Raw genomic sequence first — 16,924 nt, 5'->3', positions numbered from 1 at the left:
GAGTGACTAACACTGCGTTGCCATAGCTATGAATTTGATGCTGACACTGAATGCATGCATGGATGTTTTAATACTAACTACCCACGGATGCGCCCAGCTGAATGCTTTTCAGCTCTTTTCTAGAATTACGGAAGCCAAGCCGCAGCGATAGCTTCAATACGGCGACATCCCAAATTCAGTTACGGGATCCAGCACGGTTCACATCGAGGTAAGCAGCACGCGATCTAACAGCTGCAAGCCTGATGCTCTGCTCCAATTCCCGGACGCCATTCTCTTTCACCTCGAGGCTCACCACAGGCTCTTCTCCCTTTTTGCTTTTTCTCCTCTGCAGCCATGAGACCAATGCTAAGGGCTCAACGACCATGAGACTTGAACTAGAAGATTTCTTCCACCTTCCAATCACACCACCAGTCAGGCTTTCACCATGCAGCCTGAAACTTAGGTATGTTCCAGCCCTACGCTATCCTTCCAAGCATTTTGCACTCTCCAGATCAACCTGGCACTCATCTTTGCAATGATTTAATTATTCTTTTGCTCCTTGTCTTTTATGCAGTTTACTTGCATCTGTTTGGGGCACATCACACCCCTTGGGAGTACAAAAGCTTCCTAGCCCCCCCACAGAAGCGGCCTTTCTCTGCCTCGCACTCCTTGAAGACGTCTATTCAAGGACATCCCAAGTCACGGGCTGTGCCACCAGGGACCCACCCCACAGGTCAGTCCCTGCCCAGTTCCAGCAAAATAAATCAGACCACGGCTGATTTTGTATTTCAACCTTGTAATCATTCAAGTATACACTTCTATGGTCATGAGCCAGGCAGCAGCTTTTACTTTTTAACATTAGAAACAAGTTTCGGTCTCACTTCCTCTCCCTTTCCTCTTTTTTCTCTTTTCTCCCGTGTAATCCCTCCCAACCCCACCCACCCAGAGAGACAAACCCAGAGGCCCAGATGAAGGCTCACCAGCAAGAAGCCAAAACGCCTGTGGACAGAGCCTAGAGCTTGATCCCCAGTCCATACCAACCTTCAAGGGGGCTCCTCCCCCTGACGTAGACCAACGGTTTTGGTCCTCCGTTAGAAATATGTTTCCCATTTCTACAGCTGGTCCATCTAGTGAGTCCTAGTGACCAAACTAGTCTACAGCAGACCATCATCTATACTATTTAGATACAAACCTTCAGGATGCCTTCTTTTCGAAATATTTGAGGAAACATGTACCCGAACAAATAATTTTTTTGGTTGATTGTATTCCCTGCTAGACAACTGATAAGCTTGTTTGTTTGTTCACGAGTTTCATTTGTATACTCCTTTGTTTGATTTTTGTTCTTTATGATGTAATCGTCTGCACATGGACAGTACTAACCCACCAATGAGTTTGAAATTGGCTACTGTGTATCGTACTGTACCTAAATATGTGTTGTTGAGTTAGATCACTATATGTACAGGATAAAAAACAAAATCCCCAAAAAATGACAGCTAATATAATAAAGCAGCAATCTGAGTTAAATATTAATGCTCTACGATTTATGCTTGGATTGATTCTGCAGTAAAATCTATTTTCTTCAGGGATACTTGGCTTAACTGTTGAAGCATGAATATGCAACTAAGTTAGTAGAATTTAACAGGCACTTAAACAGGAATGTAATGCCAAGAAATGTATATGTGGTTGCAGCCCCCATTTTGTTCTCTATTGGGCTGAGCTATGTCAGTTTGCAGGAGAGGAAGCAAAGCTTCCTTTGTTCCCTTGCAATGCTTATGCATGTCTACAGTCTTTTTCATAGCTGATAGGATATTATGATATGATATGAAATGATATTTTATTTATATGGTGCTCATACACAAGTGTTTCAGAGCGCGACCAAGCAAAAGGAGGGGAACAGGAGAGAACAAAAAAAACAACAATCTTACTAGGCGCAGTGACATTGAGAACGCGCAAGTGCATGGGAGAGGGGAGAGGTGGAAAGTGCGGAGCAGAGGAGAGAACAGAATAAATAAATAAGTAGAATAAATAAATAAGGGCAATAAAACGGAGGTAGTGCATCCTGCAAGTGACAAGTGCTTGGTTAAGCATAGGGTATACCTGATAAGTGCAGAAGAGAAGTGGGTGGGGGACTGTATGGGTACCTATACAAACCACAGTGCAAAAGGTGGCCTGGAGGCAGTCCAGGGGGGTGGCAGGGTGAGCAGGTACCTGGGCCCAAAGGACAGAGGATGGTCAGGTGCATGGTGCAGAAGGAGAAAACAGATTAGCAGGGGGAAAAGGGGCAAATGCAGAAACGAAGAGGATGGTCTTGAGGTGCTTCCGGAACCAGAGATGATTCTCCTCAAGTTTCAAGGTGCCAGTGAGGCTGTTCCAAAGGGAGGCCCCAGCCGAAGACAGAGATCTACCCCAGCCTGTTTCTTTGAAAAACAACTGACCCTGAGGGAGTTAGAAGTAGAGGAGCGAAGGGCTCAAGAGGAGAGGTATTTACAGAGGGATAAATGAAGGAATTTTGGACCCAGGACCCAGAAAGCCCTGTTGACAATGCAGAGGGTTTGAAATGTAATCCGTCCATCCACTGGTAGCCAGTGAAGGGATTTCAGAGCTGGAGACATACAATCCCAGGGCTTGAGGCCAAGGACAAGTCTTACAGTCCTTTTCTGCATTAGTTGTAAAGGGCAGAGAGTGGAGGCAGTTAGATTTAGAAAGAGGCTGTTACAGTAGTCCAACCTAGGAAGAACCAAAGCTTGTGAGACAGTGAGCTTCTGAGGGAAGGAGAGGAAAGGCAGAGTACCTCTGAGGAGGTGCAGTAAGAAGTTAGATTTTTTAGAGATGTCAGAGATGTGTGCGGAGAGGGAAAGTGTGGAGTCAAAGATGACCCCAAGGTTCTTGGCCTCGCAGGTAGGGGTAGGAGGAGGGCCAAGGGAGGCCGGCCAGAGAGTGAGGGGAAAGGAAGGTGAAGGTGTACCAATGAGGAGGATCTTAGTCTTGTTGGCATTTAGACAAAGATCATTGGCGGCACACCAATTTTGAATGGCGATAAGGCAATCAGAGATGAGGGAAGGAGAGGAGGTGGCTGAAGGAAGCCTGAAAATGAGTTGGGTGTCATCAGCATAGCACTGGAAATTAGAGCAGAAAATGCAAATGCAGTAGGCGAGAGTTGCCATGTAGTCGTTGAAAAGCCAGCGCGAAAGGTTAGACCACTGGGGAACACCACAGGTAGAGAGGGATATAGAAGATAGGAAGGACCCAAGTTGTACCTGGGAGGGTCGATCAGAGAGGAAAGAGGTCAGCCAGGTCAGAGCCTTATTGGTGATACCAAGGTTGTCAATGAGACGGTTGAGCAGGGTGGTATGGTTGACGAAAGTTGGAGAAATAAGCTGCATTCTGTCCATAACAATATCAAAAGAGACAGAAACTGATCCGACCATGGGCACTGATATACTTGAATGTCATAAATATGAATATTCAAGTAGGTAACCCAGTCAAGCATCTGCTCCACTCAATGTGTAGGTTGCCTTACCGGGAAAATGAACCCAAGGTTGATCAATGCATGTTCAAAAGCAGTAGCCCTTTTGTCTGCTTGATTCCCTAACCCAAAGTTGATATCTCCTAATACTTCATTTTGATGTTAATTTTCAATAGGGACAAAAGGGTAGATATCATTTGTGAGTCAAAGTCAGACGTGCTGCAGAGGACGATATAGAATAAGTATACTATAGGTAAATAAAAAGTTAATTGGAATTTCCGAATGAATAAGGTTACAGCCTTCCAGACTATCAATTTCTACTTGATAAATGTTAAAGTAGTAGCAACTCCTCATCCCTTGTCACTGCTTCTGTTTTTGGACAAGATAACATATCCTGAAGGAACAGTGATGGAGAGGGCTGGGCCTGCTCCTGCATGTAGCCATGTCTCAGATCGAAATCATGCTCTGATATATAGTCAGCTATTTCAGAGGCATGCTTCACCCGTGACCAGGTATTGATCAGAACACGTATCAGGTGGCGGCTAAGGTTGCTATGTAATGGCAATAAATCCAGAGATGAATCCAGGAGCAAAGTTTCCACACAGGATGGATCATCAATTAGGCTTTTAGATAATAAAGGGGTATTCTGCAAAGAAAATTGCATGTCCATAGTGGAATTTATAACAGTATCTGAGCTTATAATTATTTATGAATATTGAAATCCTGCAGATTTCAGAGTAAATTCTGGATGTACACACAACCCTGGAAGAGGATCTACGTTAAAACAACACATTTTTACTGGAATGTCGAAAAGCTTAAATGGAAAACAACAACACATTTGTTCTATTCAAAATGTAGTCAGAGACCCCCTTGCAGCTCCCCCAAACCCTCCATTCTGATATATATCCTCAACCCCCATCTATTTTTTCATTTCTAATTGTTGTTTTCCATGCAAGGTTTTCGACCTAGCAGTAATGATTTGCGTTATAATAGGGTGATTCCCTGGAAGGATCTATGGATGTGTTACAATTGGGTAAATGAATGTGCATGTCTTCAGATGGTATGTCATGTCAAGAAGGGGAGCATATATTGAATATTACCTGTGCTTATTGTGCAGGGAGTCTTAATTCTATTAAAGACAAGGAGGCAAGCATTATGCTTCAACTTCTTTAAAACCACTCTTCAGGAGTTCAGCAGTTTCAACAAAGTACCAGAAAAAAACACTGAAAATGTCTTTGGCTACTCATTTTCCTTTTTTTCTTTTTAAACTACATTTCCCTCTGCCACTTGTAGTCCCTGGCAGTGCATGCTCAGGCCATATGTCACTCCCTGTCTCTTAACTCCTCCTCTTCTTTGGATGCTCTAAACTGATCCACCGCTGTAACTTTAACTCAAACTAAAGTCCCAAAACTTCTGGCTTCCAACTGCCCTGGGCCCGCTGTGTGACCGCTGCACTGCATTGCTCCCTCTAGCCTGCGCCAATCTCCCTTCTCGGATGTTTAGATTGCTTTCTGGTCATCTCCTGTAGGACATACAAAGCAACCTTGTTCGGTTGGTCTACATGTACTGTTTGTCACATCTTAATGAACTTTTGCATCGTATAATTCTTACAGTACATGTGCTGGGCGGGAAATGAATGCTTGCCTCCTTGTCTTTAATTGAATCAAGACTCCCTGCACAGTAAGCAGGGGTAATCTCTATTATATGTCAAGACAGGAGGCGAGCATTATGCTTGTTCAAAGCTTCCCATTATTGCTGTTGCTAGCCCTTGGAGCGGCTTAAAGTAGAAGGTCGCAAGTGCGCTATCGCTAGCCCAATTTGCTGCTCGCATAATATCCTGCTGCATGACTCCTGCTACAAATGCTTTCTAGGCAATTGCCTCTCTCACAGAATGCGCTCCAAACCTGCCCGCTAGATGCATGATCTCCCAAACCCCCAACCATCCCCTCTAGACCCACCCTACCATTCACCCTCCTTCTTCCTCCTTCCCCTCCTTCACTCCTGTCTCTCCTGAAGAAGTCACCAGAGTTGTCAACTCCATGAAGGTCTCGTCCAATCAGGTTGCCCCTTGCTCCTCCAGAACCATCAAGGAAAATATGGCATCTCTCACCCCTGCTCTGGCTGATCTCTGCAAACACTCCTTTACTACTGGTTCTTTTCCATTTTCCCTCAAGCACTCTCTTGTGTGCCCCACTCCTTAAAAAACCCTTTCCAGACCCTTCCTGCCCATCCAAATACCTCCCCATTTCCATCACCCCTTTCCTGGGAAAACTGCTCGAAAAGCTGGCCCTCCCCCAAATCCATTCTCATACCAAACTTGTTGGTGGCCTACATGACCACCAGCCTGGATTTCGAGCATCCAGAGGCACGGAAACTGCTGTTCTGAATACCCGTAAAGAACTGCTTGCATCTTTTGACTCCAACTCCCCTGCTGTCCTCTTCTTTCTTGATCTCTCTTTTGCATCTGACACAGTGAACCATTCCATCCTCATAAAAAGGCTCCATGACAGCTTTGGCATTTTGGAGCGAGCACTGGTCTGACTTACCTCCTTCCTAACTGACCGTTCCTCCAAAACCATTATGGGCCCTTTCTCCTCTCCTTCTTCCTCCTCCACCTGTGGCGCCCCCCAAGGCTCCCTTCTTTCGCACTGGCTCTTTAACATTTAGTATCTGCTTGCACGACTCATTTCCTCCTTCTCCCCAAATTTCCCAGTCTCAGCACGGATTAAATTCAAATCCCTCTGTATCATCCACAAGGCTATCTTTAATGCTTCCTGACCAAATACTCCCCTTCTTGACTCCTCCGTTCCGCTGTCATCAACTCCCTGTGTGTTAAGCGCTTTGCCAAACAGAGAGCTGGTGGCCGATCACTTTCCTCGGCTAACTCCCTCCTGTGGAACAGCCTCCCTCTCCCTCTGCATTTTTAGTATGACCTCCTTAACTTCTGAGAAAGCCTCAAGACCTTTCTCTATACCTCTTACTTCATCTCATCTCTTCCCTGCTAATCTTACAGCAGCATGACTGATGTGGTAGGATCTTATCTGTCCTCGAGGGCCTTGACCCCCACATCTCTCATCCCAGCTGCTGTCTTTCTGCTGCACCGACTTGGGCTCACCCTACCCATGGGTGGTTGCACTTACGTTCTTCTCCTCTTAGCCCTTACCCTGAGCACTTTCCATGAGCATTAAAGCCTCACCCATCCCCTCTGCACTTGAAAGTTCTGAACACTCACAAGACATAGTAGGTTCGTCTCCCCTTCCCTTATTATCATTATTTGTTTGTACTTTTAATTTAATTATTTATCTTTGATGTAACTCATTGCCTCTCTTCCCCTGTCCCATCCTGTTTGCCCTGTGGGCGCTTTGAAACAGTTTTGCTAATTGTATAAGCCACTAACATGTGACCAATAAATAAATATATAAATCTGGCGATGGTGGCTGTCGCTACTGTGTGGTAAAGTTTCCTACGCCCTATTAATAGCTGAGTAACGCCTGCTGGCCTACACTCTTCCGTCCTACTCTCGTATTCTCTGATGAATGCTGCTATGCACCATTTCGGATGCTCTGGCAAATAGGGATACAAAATCGACGTGGAGTTCATCTTCGTTCTCCTAGCCAGAGTGAACGTCACCCCCTCCAGTCCGAATGTCTTCCTGTGCACCTGTAGTGCTCTGACGTCTGCTACTCTCCTGCATGATACTAGGCATAGCAGCATTGCAAGCTTGCCTGAGAGCTGCTTGGCGGACAGATACTCATTATGTCCCACAACTGTACATATCTAGGTTCTGGGGGGGCTTTGAATAAGGCCCCTTTTATGAGCCGCACTACTGCCGGGTTCTCTCCTACCGGACTTCCTTCTATGAGCAGGTAGCCTGTGAAATCGCTGATCTATAAACTCTGATAGTGCTGTAAGCCTTACCGTCTTGAAGCAGGGATGCTAGGAAATATTAGACGGCTCACCAGGCCGACTTCTTATTCCAAGCCATGTTGTTGCTCCTCCGAATGGATGAAGCTCCTGACTCTTCGATGAGCTTCGCTGCCTTTTTTTCGAAACGCCTGGCAGTGCCCAACATCTCCTGATATCCTGCACGCTATTAATGGGAGAGACCCTTTCACTCTCAGAGGATGATATGACCCAGCTGGGTCCGAGAGTAGGCCTTCTTCTGATAGTAATCGAGGGAAGTCTTTTGTCAGCTCCATCAGGGTAAGGAACCACACTTGGGACATGCCCATCGGGGCTATGAGCACCATCTCCGCTTTCTCCCGTCTTGTTTTCGCTAGGACCCTGCTCATCATCATGAAGGGGGGAAATGCGTAGTGTAGATTTCCTTTCCAATCCTGCAGAAAAGCATTGGTCCCTTGAGCCAAAGGGTATAACCGCCATTTTTAGTAGCTGTCTTTCTGTGCATTCAGTCATGATGCAAATAGGTCTGTGTGTGCCCCCATAGTCGGTCCAGTCACTGGAATATCTCTGAATCTAGCTTCCAGTCACTAGAGTCCATCAGGTATCGGGAGTTCGAGTCCGCTACTGCGTTGAGGGTGCCTGGCAGGTATTCTGCTGTGACTGACGTCCCGGACTGGAGACAAAAGTGCCAAAGGTCCTTCGCTAGTTATGCTAGGAGTTTGTATCTCATTCCTTCTCAGTGATTGATGTACCTGACTGCTGAGATGTTGACCATCTTCAGCAGAATGCACAAGTTCACTTTCCCTTTCGTGAGAGTCTTGATTGTGAAGAAGCCCGCTAGAAGCTCCAGACAGTTTATGTGAAGCTGCAGCTCTTCTGCGCGCCATTTCCCTCCTGATTCTACTGAGCCGCAACATGCTCCCCAACCTATTCTGTTGGCGTCTGATTCTATAACTAGGTCTGGTCAGTCCCCGAAGATGGCTTGCCCTTCCAGGCGTCCATGTTCTTCAACCACCATTCCAGTTCAGTGATAGATTAGTGATCCAGCAGTACTGTCTGATGATATCTCAGCCCTTGTTGGATGTGTTTTATCTTCAGTCTCTGGAAGGCCTGATAAGGTAGGGGGCCGGGAAAGATGGCTTGGATGGATGATGCTAGCAGTCCTAGTATTCTCACCAGCCCTTTTAGGGATATTACTTGTTTTGATAGGCATAACCTGATCTACTTCTTGAAGTTGCTAATCTTTCAGGCTGGTAGCTCTAGTGTCGTTAGCTTGGTGTACAGTATGAAAACTAGGAAGTCTAGTCTCCTCACAGGGATCATGTCTGGCTTCTCCTGATTCACTAGGAACCCTATTGAGGTGAGGAGCTCTGTCAACCATGCTGTCTGGTGTCTCAGAGTCTCCCTGTTGTCTGCTAGTAGCAGTATGTCTTCCAGGTAGATGATCAGACAGATTCCCTTGTCCCTGATCGCTGCTGCTACTGGTTTCATTAGCTTGATGAATGCACATGGTGCCGATGATAGGCCAAAGGGCATCCTTTTGAATTGCCAGAGCTGTCCATCCCAGACGAATGCTAGGAATGGTCATCATTCCTCTTGGACCGGTACGGAGAGGCAGGCGTCTTTCAAGTCTGTCCTTGTCAGCCAGTCTCCTTCTCTTAGGGTGCCTCACAGCTGGTGTATGCCCTCTAATTTTGAAATGTCGGTACAGTACCCAGCTGTTCAACTCCTTCAAATTTATGACTGGTCTCACTTTCTCCTTTCTGTGTACTAGAAACATGTTGCTTATGAATCGCTGAGTTTCTGAGCATTGTTCAATGGCTCTTTTCTGCTCGAGCTGTTTCAGCTTGTTGTGCAAACTCTCTTTCTCTGTTTGCACCATGTGGATCACTTGCGGGATGCTCACTTGCCTTGGATCCTGAATGAATTCTAATTGTAGCCCTCTAGCTGTTTGTAGAACCCATGCATCACTGGAAAGCACACACCAGTTTTGCCAAAATTCCCTTGTCCTCCCCCTACTGGCGGATATAAGAGTGCTCTCACCTGTGGCGGTACCTTGACCTCTTCCTGGTTCTCTACCCCTGCGACTTCTGGGGAAGCTTTCTCTGGAGGGGAAGAATGAGTCTTGCTGGCTGCTTTCCCAATACTGCTCTGTTGTTTTGAGGTCTTCTCGTCCCTTGGAATCGACTGGCTGCGAAATCTCTGTAGCGACCGGTTCTTGGCAAAAACTCTGCTCGGGAAGATTTTACTTATTGAGGCCTGGGCCTTCTCTAGAGAGGTGCAGGTCCCTATGAACCTCCCAATTTCTTTACCAAAAGGTTCTCCGCATAGGAGCCCCTATGCCACCTCTCCTGCCTCATACATGGCTAGTTATCCTAGCTTTGTGCCTATCTTCAGCAGGGGGCCTCGTCTCCTTTCTGAGGAGATAGCACAGTTTGCATTGCCTAGCAGGCACACTGCCCTCTGGGCCCAGTTTGCTAGCGCGTCTGGGTCCACTTCTTCTCTGGTGTCTCCCACTCGCTCTGCTATGTCCATTATTTTTGTTAAAGGGCCTGCAAGATCTAGTACTTTTTCCTGGCAGCTCTTCCGGGACCTGTCTTTTCCTTTCATGGGTCTCTATTAATCTTGGTGACGAAGGCTAGCATCTTCAAGTATTGCTCTGGAGCCTCTGCTACTTTGCCTGATAGGTCTGGGCAGGGGTACTCTGCTCTCATGCGCTGCCTTGCCTCCTTGATGAGGGCCTTTCTAAGCCTGTGTGCCATGTATTTCGATACTCTGGTCAATGGTTGCCAATATGTTGATCTGGGGATCCTGATGTTCTCAGATTCAAACATGTCTGCCATTTCATCTTCTTCGCACTCAAGTGTTTTTCTTTCTGGGCTTGCTTGCCCCCAGAAGGTTTTGACCAGTCTTGTTCCGGTTACTCATCTTCCTACAGGCACCTGATTACATTTGCCGGATGCATATATGGGAAATTTTACAATAGAAACTTATGTCAGGAGGACATTGAAAGACATTGGCAACCTCGTCTGTGACACAACAAGCCACTTTTAAAATTGGTTTACATCATTGGAGCACTCAGGATTAGTTTCCACAGTTTGCACTACCCCCACAGTACATTCTGGAGAAAGATTGTTCGAAGACATCCTCCATTGGACCATTCTGTAAGGGTGGGGTGACATTAACACCCTGCTCACGTCCTGAAGAAGGTCGGATCCAAACAAAGCTACACTAGAAGCCGTTTATGCCCACTGAAACACGTGTAGGCAATGTTGTATAAGCCTTTTCTAATCGACAGAAATACACACTTGTAATATAAGTAGGTGTGATTAGTTGACGATTACTGGGTCTGTTTTCTTCAGAGGGTATTAACACCCCATATCATTTTTGAGTCAACATTGGATCTGTGAGAGTGAGTGAATGTATGTAAGGTGGAATGATTTAGATGATGTTAAAGGTATGAACCGTTATTGGTGCTTAAAGCAAACAGTTTATGTATTTGACTTTTGTAATAAATTAATTTTTTGTATGATAATAGTGTTTAGTTGAATCCTTCCAACCTCGTAGCCGAGGTCCATTTGCGTTTTTCACCTTGCTGACATGCGACACCAAATTTCAAGATTTGTTTAAAGACAAACCAATATTTACAAATCAATGGAGCAGCAACCTGAGAGATCTCCTAGTGAAGACAAAACCTACAGAAACTACAAAACAGAAATCCAAAGAGAAAGGGACTTTCCCATGCATGTCATGTGGAAACTGCAACAGTATCATTAAAGGCAGCACAGTGATACACCCTAGGACGGGAGAGAAGATTACAATCAAAGATTATGCAACATGCATTTCACAAGGAGTGAGGTTTACTTTACATTGGACAAACCAGCAGGAAAGCATCCCTAAAATGGAATGAGCATAAGTCAAATATAAGAACACACAATCAACATTCACCAGTCGCAAGGCATTTTGTGCAGGCTAGACACCAAATGTCACAGATAAGATTTCAGATTAAGGAAGTTGTCAAATCAACAAACCTTAGAATCAGCTTTTCCAAGAGACTAAAGCATATTGGATCAAAAGGCTAGACATAGTATCTCCTCGTGGTTGAAACGAAAAACTTGATTTATACTGTTTTTTGGAAAAAAATACTGTTGTATTTATATGAAAATAGCATCTTAACAACGGGTACAGTATACAAAAGACCCTCTATACATACCTTATATCACAGGAAAACACAGCTCATGTAGTCTATCTGATCCAGGTGAACTATAGAACAGATGTATTACCCTATGTTATCTAGACAGTTTGAACATAATCATCAATATTAGGACAGATTATGACCACACTCAGCATTTAATAAAACTATCCACACTGTCGCCTTAGATGGTGAACCATGGGACAGATTTAAGACCCTAACAACATCCTCTAGACAGTTTGAACACAATCATCGATAAGAGAACAGACCAAGATCATAGATGTACACATCATTCACTAAATCTATCCACACTGTTGCCTAAAATGGTAGTGGGCCCTCCTTCTGATACACCAGCCCATGAGACCATGCCTCACTTCTAATTTAATGCCTACACAAATCGATATATAAGGATGGGATTGCATCAATTGTTGCTACATGTTAGCGCAATAGCTTGAGTAAAACCATGCTCACAACTTTAATGACCTATTATTACCTCCTATCCTTAAATGCAATATAGATATTGGGCAGCAGGATAAATTGAAACATCCTCGATCTCCTTTAGACCCACCCTACATACCATTGTAGATGATTGTTCATATGGGAACATCAGCACATTCAGATATATTTCATACAGAGAGACTGCCAGATCGGGGACCATCACTATGGCACATTACTCTAAACCTGACACGTTATATAAAAAATGGATTTACCTGAGCTAGTTTGTAATTAGCCAGTTTATTATACTTATGTTTGAGGGAATAGCACTTTCACTACGAAAATAACATGGCATTTTGCTCTCTTCCATGCACTTTGATGACATGGCATAAATCACCATGGCAACATATGACGCTGCGTGCCCTGCCATTTTTTGACGCAAGTATGTAACATCAGACCAAAGAACTAAGTTACCACAACAACCGCTCCTAATTTGCGCTCCGATCTGTATTTTTGGCCCAAACATACGCTGCTTATGGCGAACGAACGCAGCTATTACAGACACTGTAAGAGCCCCTGAATCCAATCGAATTATTTATTATACCCTGCACAGGCAAGAGTAGTATCACTAACTGTCCGTAATTCACATCAGAGTCATCTGACGAAGTTCCAACAGCACAGTAGCAGCCAGCGTCTAGAATGCTGATGCAAAGACAGAACCCGCACATCTTAGAAATTTGAAAACGGATTGCAATATCATTCTGCCGAGCACGGTAGGCAATTTTTTGCCAATATTGACTTTTTATATATTGAAACAATCTGTGACTGGAGAAATGAACAGGAGAATGTAGCAAGACCGGGGCTTATATGTGGTTCTTTTACCATATTTTTTGCAGCACAGCAGGATACGTTTGCAAATTAAACCATGCATGCTTCTGTGAAAAGTGAATACTATCACCGAGTTGATAGAGAATGATCAATCTGTTTTCATCATATAATTGAACTCAGACTACAGTGGTAAGGGAATCATTGAGAGAATAAGAATTATCGCATAGGATGGGTAGAATAGAGTAGGGCTCTATGGCATACTAAAGTAACTAGATTTTACTGTTTCTCTCCAATAGAAACCAGTTTTATGAATTGGTATATATATAGATGCACAATCGATTGAGCACAGAAGACTGCAGGTATTATATGAATATTTTTTTTCTGATTTACTTAAACCTAACAAATCATTGTATGTTTTACGTGTGTCTTGATGACGTAATTGTTCTGATGATGGGATCTACATCTTTAGCTAAATAAGTATTCATATTGTTTGACATTTTAGAATTCGACCCTGAAGAAGGACCCCAGGTCTGAAATGCATTGGCACTAGTGACTTTCTGCTTCTTTGCAAGAATGACCTGTCATTAAAAGATTTTGCTTATTACTTTGAGATACTTCAAGAAATTCTCCTTTCGGCTTAAGCATACAACAAGATGGAATGAATGAATGAACATTTTCATACCAGTGTGGTGTACATGGAGTCTCTGAGGTTCGCCAATCACCGTACAAGGAATTTCAAAATTACTCGCAGAGAGTTATATAATCCAGCGGTGCCCACCCAAACCCCTTACAGACTGGGCCTGTGAATGCTCAGTATCATCTCCACACACATGGAGACCCTAAATAGAATTCCAAGGTTCACTGTCTTTGCCCTGATGACAAAGCTGGACATACAGTCATTTCAACAAATAGCAGCACATTGCTAAACCAATGAAGAACGTATACATTTTAAACATTATAAAGCACTGATTCTCCCTATAGGTTAAATTCTAGGATATATTTGGGAAATGGCAGGTTACATGATACTATAATGTGTGCCTCTGAGGCTGTTCCTATGATGACTTTGCCTTGCTTATGAGAATTAGCTGGCATGATATGGCAGCACTTGGGAATTTATGACTGTACCAGACATATAATGACAGCGCCTGGGCCTGCATTGATGTACCTTTCAGGTTATGACTATGCATGACTTTGTGCATTTGAGACTGCAGTCGATATATGGCTGAACACTGCTCTGTGAAGCTCTACTTTGCATCTGATGACTACAGCTGGCTTTATAGGATTTACCTGCCACCAGATGAAGTTGGCATATGATAGCACTACCTGTGTCTTTTGGGTTATCAGAAGGAGGGCACGGACACTCTGAAGACATTTCCAACAAGATATATTCATTAAGAAGAAGAAGGCTTAACTCTAGCTAAGGGGTGTTCCCTACCTATATAAATGACTAAGGTGCTCGTCAGTCGTCCCGAAATGTCCAAATCAAAATAAAGGCCCTCATTCCGAGGTTGGTGCTAGTCATGGCGCTATTAGCGCCATGACTAGCACCAATAATGGTACTGCCACCGACTTGGTGGTATGGGGATTTACCGGTCCAGTCTGACCTTGGCGGGACCGGTAAGTCCTCATTTGTACAGCCATTCCCCATTCCCATTTGAGCCCCCGTAGGGCTCAATGGGAAGGCGTCAATAACGGTACCGCAAATTGTGGTACCGTTATTGACCCCGGTATCCCTTTGCGGGTCCCGTCCTTAACGCCTGGTAAAACCAGCCGTTAAGGGAAGGACCCGCAAAGGGACCTCGGAATAGGGCGCAAAGGGATTACCGGCACCGGTGTCATTACCGGTGCCCGGTATCCCTTTGCGTCCACCTTATAATGAGGGCCAAAGTCTGCAGTCCAAAAACGAATCCTATCTGACCCTACCACTATTCAAATAAACTAAAGCCAGGAAAATGACTCCCTAGTCCTGGTGAAGCAGGGTTCTGCTTTTTTTAGAACTCTTTAAGTATCTTATTTTCAAATAGTCTTTAGCCACTTTCTGTACCAGGGCTTGCAATTCTTGGATAAGGTCTTTGGGTCTTCCCACTTCTTATGGGATTACATTACAAGGGTACTTTCATGAAGTTTGTTTGATCCTTAAATCCCCATGATTTGGCCAGGTACAACCTTGAGTGAGAACTTCTCTTGTGGGGTAGCCCTTTGGGACTCTTATTATGCCCACACCCCCTTAGCTTCGTTTTATTTTGGTTATTTATTTCTTCATCCAGTTCTCTTGTTCGTGTGTCAGACTCTATTGTTTCCACTATGCTGTGTTTCATAACTCTTAAGAGTTGGGATGTTCTCCCCTCTTCCCAGTGTAGTTTTACCCACTGAATAATATTCTCTTTCACAGGTTTAACTAGCACATTTCCTCTAATATTGTTAAAGTTCAAATTAATCAACTTTGTAGTTTTAGTTTTAACAATTTCAATGGGATGAGTTTCTTCACTCGTATAATAATTCCCTTTTGGCCACCTGGTCAACCCGCCCGCACTGTTACCTCTCTTGTTTTAGGGAAATCTCTCTGGGGCCTGGGTCACTCGAAACCTTCCTTCTCACGTGGTTTCTCTTTTTCGCTTGGTTTCTCCGTCAGCATCTTCTCGCTGTCTTCTCGCTTTCCCTTTATGCGACAGTCCATTGTTCATCCTAGCAACCAGTGCCACTGTGGATGTCACTGTGGGTTGGTATACTTGGTTGGGCAGCTGCCCACATTACGCCGATTCGATACACTGTCTCCCCAGCCAGCATCTTGTACTCTAATCCAGAGCAGCTCTGAATTCCGCGGGCTCTCCGGCTCTCATTGTCTCCACCTCCTGCTTGCGTTAAGCAGCCCAAGAGTCTCCCCGACTGCCATATGATTCTCTCTCCCTCTGATCTCAGCGTATCCTCTTCTTTCAATGTCCCTGTCACAGTGAAGTCAAGGTTTGTCCTTAAAGAGACAGCTTATTTTCTCTGATACTCATGGTACATGGTAAGTTTGTCTTCGGGCCAGTCTGGTTTGTTATGGATGAAAGGTATCTCTGATAATCCCATGTATGCCATCATGGGGATTGGGCTAAGGCGTTCCTTAAAGGAATGGGAGTCCTTGTCACCTAAGGGGGAGTCTCTCCCAGTGAGGTCCCACTTGCCCAGACCACTAGGGAGGGCCTTGAGGGACGGGCTCACCTCCTTAGCCTCAAAGGGGGAGACTCCCCTTTGGGGAGAAGGGAGAAATTCCCTTGATGAGTCACAGTCTGTAAGACTGTACCTTGCTTACAATGAATTTACCTGGCTTATGTGGCCTTCTCTAGTTTAAGGTGGCAGAGCTTGGGCATGTGGCAATGCCTTTTTCAAATGATGTAAGCAACTGGGCATGTACGGTTTCACCTTGCATATGATTACTATAACTTACATGTGGTGAGAGATCCTTTGTCATCCAGCCATTTTGCTGCTACTTGCACCACTGGACCCTCCAGTCCTCCCCTTCCCTATATCTGGGCTAACAGGGCCATATGACTTGATCACATGACCCACCAGCTTTCATCTAGTGGTATCTCTAGGAGCGGAATACTGCCTTAACTGTGCAATGTGCAGCATGGGGTTGGTTAGAGATCTTTATTATCTTGCTGTTTTGTTCCTATTTGCACCCATTGGGTACTCCACTCCTCTCCTTCCTCCTTTCTGGACACTTAGCTCAAATTCCCTGGGCGACCGTACCCTTGGTGTCAGGTTCAAAGGGTGTCTATTCTGAGGATTTTCTTCTCTGCTGTTTGTTCCTATTTATTCCGGTTTGCATTATCATTGTTTTCTTTTCTTTGTTTGTTGGGGCTTATGCCCTCCTTGCTTGGGCAAGGAGGGCCGCTGCTTAGCCTTTCTGTGGGCTTTGTGCTCCAGCACCTGGATTATTCCTCCTGCCATCCATTTACGTTTCTCTTTATTGTAGAATGATTCCTTTCTTTTCTACTAGTCCCTTACATTCTTTATATGACCTGTCCTAGTGAGATGTTCTTCTGGCTATCCTTCACACTCATGTTGCGCCTGTGTTCCTTCTTAGCTGATGTTTCCTTTGGTTCTTTTTCATCTTACTTCTGTTTCTATCAGTC

General features: G+C 44.7%; 1 protein-coding gene and 1 long non-coding RNA gene across 2 annotated transcripts in view; both read left to right on the top strand.

The window, feature by feature from the left end:
• Window positions 1–16,924, top strand: part of FYB1 (FYN binding protein 1) — an 838,597-nt gene that overhangs the window by 42,884 nt on the left and 778,789 nt on the right. The window lies entirely within an intron of this gene.
• On the top strand, window positions 123–706 carry LOC138510923 (uncharacterized). Its single transcript, XR_011280469.1, has 3 exons — window positions 123–208; window positions 332–442; window positions 554–706. It is a non-coding gene; the product is annotated as an uncharacterized lncRNA (long non-coding RNA).

The sequence above is a fragment of the Ambystoma mexicanum genome, chromosome 6p, assembly GCF_040938575.1.
Source record: "Ambystoma mexicanum isolate Mex_15411 chromosome 6p, UKY_AmexF1_1, whole genome shotgun sequence".
NCBI classification, from domain to species: domain Eukaryota; kingdom Metazoa; phylum Chordata; class Amphibia; order Caudata; family Ambystomatidae; genus Ambystoma; species Ambystoma mexicanum.
Note: the sequence above shows the minus strand (reverse complement) of the source record. Positions and strands in the feature narration are given on the sequence as shown.